This window comes from Sphaerodactylus townsendi, linkage group LG04 (assembly GCF_021028975.2).
Source record: "Sphaerodactylus townsendi isolate TG3544 linkage group LG04, MPM_Stown_v2.3, whole genome shotgun sequence".
In the NCBI taxonomy this organism is placed as follows: Eukaryota; Metazoa; Chordata; class Lepidosauria; order Squamata; family Sphaerodactylidae; genus Sphaerodactylus; species Sphaerodactylus townsendi.
In genome coordinates this window covers 84977876-84983875 of record NC_059428.1, presented here as the reverse complement: position 1 = coordinate 84983875, position 6000 = coordinate 84977876, and the positions used below count along the sequence as shown (strand labels likewise).

At 45.6% G+C, this 6000-nt stretch overlaps 1 protein-coding gene across 3 annotated transcripts in view; it reads right to left on the bottom strand.

Annotated features, from left to right (window-relative positions):
- Positions 1 to 6000, bottom strand: part of CLTRN (collectrin, amino acid transport regulator) — a 31353-nt gene that overhangs the window by 23858 nt on the left and 1495 nt on the right. The gene's annotated exons all lie outside the window — the stretch shown is intronic.

The following is a 6000-nucleotide window of genomic DNA, read 5'->3' as shown; positions in this document are numbered from 1 at the left end:
CCCCCCCCCCCCTGCACATCCGCACCTTACAGAGAAATAGGACATGAGCGGGGACCACAGTTAAACCAACCCAGAAGTGAAGCGTGCAGAGTCTGGAGTGCCCCATCACAAGAGAGGCACAACAGAGCAAGCGCTGCATCCGGGGGTATCAGGCAGAAGTATAGGAAAACTCACCCCGGGATGTAGGGGATGGGGTGGAAACCTGCAGGGGTCTCGCGTCTATGGTCTCCAAGTCTCTGCTCCCAACGCTGGTGGAATCCCTCGCGGCCGCGTCTGGAGAAGCGGTCACGACGCACTCTGTCGCCCGGAGCTGATGCGGGGGGTTGATCGTCCTGTCCCCCCCCAACATCTGCTCGAGCTCCTCATAGAAGGGCATCGTCCGAGGCCCATTCCCTGAAGTGTTGTTGTGCTGGTGTATCCGCTTAAAGTCCCTTTTCAAAGTCTTTGCCTTCGTCCTGCACTCAACGGACGTCCTGTTGTGCCCCCTTTCGCGCATTTGATCTGCCACCCTCTCAAACACGTCCAAGTTGCGGTACGAGGACTTCAGCGAGCGCTGAACTTCCTCTTCCCCCCACACGGCAATGAGGTCCTTCGTCTCCTCCGGCCGCCATGATACGCCCCTACCCGGACCCTTACCCGAAATGGCGGCCGATTGTTTGTGCGCTTCGAAGTTTCCTCCCATCCCGTTAACGAGACTCTTCGAAACGTTGCGCCGCGGTAACGGGGCAGGAAACGAGCTGACGAGTCACCGTGCTGGGCAAATATCACCGTGCAACGGGGCCACGAGGCCTCGGTGGGTCGAGCGGCAAGGCGCACACGACCGAACGGTATGAGGGGGGGAGGCGAGTGAGATGCAAAAGGAACAAAGGAATGTGCGCGCGCAGCCAGAACGCCCCGTCGCACTCCCATTGGATGGATCAAATCTCGTCACACGCTGGGCGTAAACCCTCGCTGCCGCCTGATCCACTTTCGCTCCACATTTGTTTCGCAACTAGGCACCAAATTCTGGGGGGAAACTGCGTTTTCCCAAAAAGTTGCACAAGTATCGAGCGACAGGAAAAATGTGGAACAACGGCTGGAATGTGGCACAAAAAGGGGGTCGGCACACATTTCGGCTTAAGTGTGTGCGAACAGATGTGTGATACTGCGACGACCTCACATGCCAGATCTGCAACAAACAGTGTGTGCGAAAACGCCCTAGGAGACGAGAAAGCAGATTTTATATCATTTGCATCACAAAACTGGCTAACTCAACAGTTCACAGAAAGGAGCCGAACAGAGCAAAGGGGTTTTAAATATAATATAGTGTATATGTTACAGACTTCATAGCTGCAATCATTTCCACATGGGTATTTGCTCGGACCTCAATGTTTTTGGGAAAGGAGGATTTTTCCTGTTTCCCCACAGTATCATGGTGCATTGAGGCACTTTCCAGGGTTTCTCAGGTTTTTGGAAAGATTGCAGGAAAGCTTCAGTGACTGCCAAGTAGGCAGTAGGCAGATTTCTCCAGCCCTGCCCACACAGCAACCAACTTCCTTGCCTCTGTGCCTGTGGTAATCATTTCCTCCCTGTGGGGGTTTGTGTATGCTTTTTTTTCCTTTGGCTTTTAGAGGCAATAGAACACCATTATAACAAAACAACAATATGTGAATCTGCAGCTTTCACTTATTTACTTGCTTTTTCAGTATCCACTCTTTTCTCCAATGGGGACCCAAAGAAAATTACATCATTATCCTCTCCTCCATTTATCCTCCCAGCAATCCTGTAAAGTAGATTAGGCTAAGAGTGTGTGGCTGGCCCACAGTGACCCAGCAAACGGACAAGACACAAGTGGGGATTTGAACCTGGCTTTCCCACATCCTAGTCTGACACTCTAACCACTGCACCACAAAAAAAGTTGCTAGCCCCTTTCATTGCAGATATATAAATGGAAAACATATATCCATAATAAAAGGGACTAAAATGTTTTAAAATGAAATTATTTCAGAGTACACAATACATAGATTGAGACATTTCTTTCCTTTTTTCTTTTGCCATCAAGCCACAGCTGACTTATGGCGACCCTGTAGGGTTTTCAAGGCAAGGAACATTCAGAAATGGTTTGCCATTTCTCACTAATTTATTATTACTGTATGTATTTTTGACAAGTATTACTCTGAGACAACCATTCCAAAAAAAGAAAAGAAATCCCAGATCCCAATTTAGTACATGAGGTGAATAGATTTATTTACCTTTGTGAAAGAGCAGCCAAATTATTATTTCCTTATACAACTATTTTGTCATACCACACACTGAGGATCTAACTACATCTCAAGTTCTGGAGCTACATTTCCCTGGCTCCTGGTGATTAACCATATACTGGAAGTTCAGTGTTTATGACTCAATTCCAAGGTGTGTATGGCTGTTGAAAGAGGATCCATATTGGAGGAATGTTCCAGCCTGCAGTCTTTTATTCTGACTTTTTGCAGGTGCAGAGTGCCCTCTCCCAAACAGGCCTCTTTCCAAGGACAGGTTCTGAGGCGCTGCTGAATTTGATTCAGCAGGGAATCTGGGGTGGGGCGGGGCTTACACCCTGGAAAGTAACATGGATGTAGCTAAATGTTAGGTGTAGAGATCAGGGCCAGCTTTCTCCATGAATATAGGTAGTGAGAAGAACATTTCCCCTTTATTTCCCCCTGTCCTTGCTGCCAGGAAGACATCAGTATTATGTTCTAGAAACTATTTGCCTTAGAACCAATTGTGCTGTTAGAACTCCAGTAAGATAATCAGTGTTATTATTTTTGTGCATTTGACTGCCATTCAACTGTATGCCTTCTTTTTAATATATTTGCAAACTTTCTTCAATAAAGCCATATTTAGCCTTATGATGGGTGTTATTCAAGGAGTTACTGATACCAAACCCAGGTGAGCCTGGTTGTAGTGCTCCACCACGGTGGGGACAAGTCATGACAGTGCCATATTAGGAATGGGATTACAATGTGTTCTTTAGCCCTTCTCATCCTGCTGTTTCCTGAAGTGAAATGATTCTGAGTGGGGCCACCCATGAGCCTGTTTTCCCAGTGAGGTAAATAGCACTTCCTCCTGCAGCTGTCTGTGGTCAGGAAAATGGTGAAGAGCAAGGTTTGAACACATGAAGCTGTTGTAGCACTCTGAGCACACACTGAGTCAGACCACTGATCTATCAACATCAGTACTGTTTACTCTGACTGGCCATGGCTCTCCAGGGTCTCAGGCTGAGAACTTTATTTATTTTATTTTATTTATTTATTAAACTTTTATACCGCCCCATCCTCTAGGGGCTCTTCACAATTCTTACTATCCTTTTAACTGAAATGTCTGAGGACTGAACTTGGAACCATCTGAAGTAAAAAAATGTGTAACAAGACCATTCTGTTATGCATTTAGAATCTGGTAAAATCACAGAAAAGAGGAGAGGTTGGATAAAATTAGCAGCACACTCTACTGGTTTAACAATCTTTGGTGGTAACAAATAACAAAACACACATACAAACAACTTGACCAGCTCCACACTGACCTAATAACCATGGGAACCATACATTGTTAATTGTTTTGATACAGTGATACTAGCTGACTTTTCTCACATCTCCTATTACCATGCAGAGTAAACATGTTATGGCTAGCTAATAATCAGGATTAGCTGAACTTGGTATTTCCGGGCTTTGTTACTAAATGAAGCTTTATTCCGGAATTTTGGGCATACACACAACTAGAAATAAAGCCTGTTGTGTGAAAAAATACAGTGAGCTCTATAAAACTAATCCTCTCAGGGCAAGAGACATGGATGGGGCATATCTACAGGAAATGGTGTCTGGTGCACACATTGAAATTTCATCTCCCTCCTAAAGCTCTGTCAAAGAGGGGCAGCAAGGGGCCTATGAAAATGGGGAAAGCTTTCCCCATCTCCCTAGGCAACCCCCCTTGCTTGCAAAGCTGGATCCTGGCTTTATGGCAGGTGGGCGAGAGGGAGGGAGCCAGAGGGATGCCTATGAAGTTAGGGACAGTTATCCCTATCTCCATAGGCACATTCACGTCCTGTTTGCAAAGCTGGATTCTAGATTTGCAAAGGGGGGAGGAGCCAGAAGTGTGACTGTGAAGATGGATCTCCATAGGCACCCCCCCACACACTCTTTGCAAAGCTGTATCCTGGTTTTGCAAAGGCGGGGAAACCAACAGGGTGCCTGTGAACATGGGGAGCCCATTGTGTGAAAAAATATAATAGGCTATGGCAAGTGGGAGCTCAAGCGGACATTACCCCCACCTTTTTTCTGTTCTCCCTTTTTTTCTGCTTCTCATTCTCCATCCTGCCACCACTCCTTTTAATCTTCTTTCTTTCTGCCCCACTAATCCAGCTTTTAACTTTATGCCCTCCTACCCCAGCTCTCTGTTTCTCTGTCTTTTTGCTCCATGAATCCAACACTCTTTCAGCCATCCTACCCCAGCTTTCGTTCCCTTTCTGGCCACCTACCCTAGCTCTCTTTTTCCTTCTGCCTCTCTCCAGCACTCATTCTTTTTCTCCAACTCTCTCTCTCTCTTTCCCCGCCACCCACCTGCCCAATTCTTGCTAGCTTACCTGGAGTGCTCAGGGTGAGCGTGGTGACAGCCAGCGTGGTGTAGTAATGAGCAGGTGGATTCTAATCTGGAGAGCCAGGTTTGATTCTCCACTCTTCCACGTGAGTGGTGGAATCATATCTGGTGAACCAGATTGGTTTCCTCACTCCTACATCCCTGCTGGGTGATCTTGGGCTAGTCACAGTTTTTTTGGAACTCTCTCAGTCTCACCTACCTGTCTGTTGTGGGAAGAGGTGAGAATTTGTAAGCCTCTGAGTCTTCTTACAGGAGAGAAAGAGGGATATAAATCCAAACTCTTTTCGTCTCCTCCACAGTCTGGCTCTTACTGCCTCAGTTGGAGCTGTTCCAGGTGTGGAAAGGCCTCCTCCCCCTCTCCTGCAAATAGCTTGGGGAAGGGGGGTGGCCTGTTCAGTCCTAACCACTGGGCCTACTGCTTACTCGAGAGTTGGCTAAGGCAAGGAATGGGACGACCATGCAAGGCCCCATAGAGCTTTAAGAAGTGTTACGGGCTGAGTGAGGAGTTTGGAAGTTGTAGTCCTGTGAGCCCTTCTGTACATAAGAAATGGCACCCTTCATTTTTTCAAGTTCATCGTCACTCAATTGTATTGTACAATACAGGATGGATGGATTGAAAAGCATAGTGTTAGCCTGGCTCCAGTCATTCAAATCTCTTAAATCACACTTTCTTTTCAGATAGTCCATCACAGAGAATGTTCATGGCAGTTTCCCCTAAATGTTCTTATTCCATAATGAAGTGCAAATTCGGGCCAAAATCTGAGTACTCAATGAGCACATTCTAGACTCATAAACACTGAGTATGCATATGCTCAAGGTATTTTTTTGTACAGATCACACCCATTTGTGCAAAGTTCTGATTAGCCAAATGTTTGGAATCCCCTTCTGACCATTATGAAAGTAAATTTTATGAAAAACTGTCAGACTGAAAACTTTGACTCATCAGAAGATGCCAATCCAATGCAACTGAGATAGTATTCTGGTGGGCTATGCTTAAATCTAACTCTACTGAGATTTCTGCTCAGGCAAGGATCATAAGTACTTTTTGTACAGATCAGCTGCTGTCTTGGGACAAATAAGGACAATTTAGCAAAAGCTTCCCTTGCTCCTTTAAATGCTTTTGAAAGTAGAATGTCCCAGGACAGTAATATATTTACTGGTTTATAGGTTAATAAACAGCTACATTTAGAGAAGCTTAGCTGTTGTTTCGAGAAATTAACTGAGAAATTCTGGGGGAGTTAATCGCTACTGCTTTACTCTAAAAATTAACTTTCCTTGGCCAAAGAAGTGTAAATGGATTACTGTCACTTTTTAATAACTCATGGAAAGAAAATTATTTTCCCCCAAGTCTTGCGTATTGATGTGCCTCATTCTTCATGGCACTTTACATGCTTG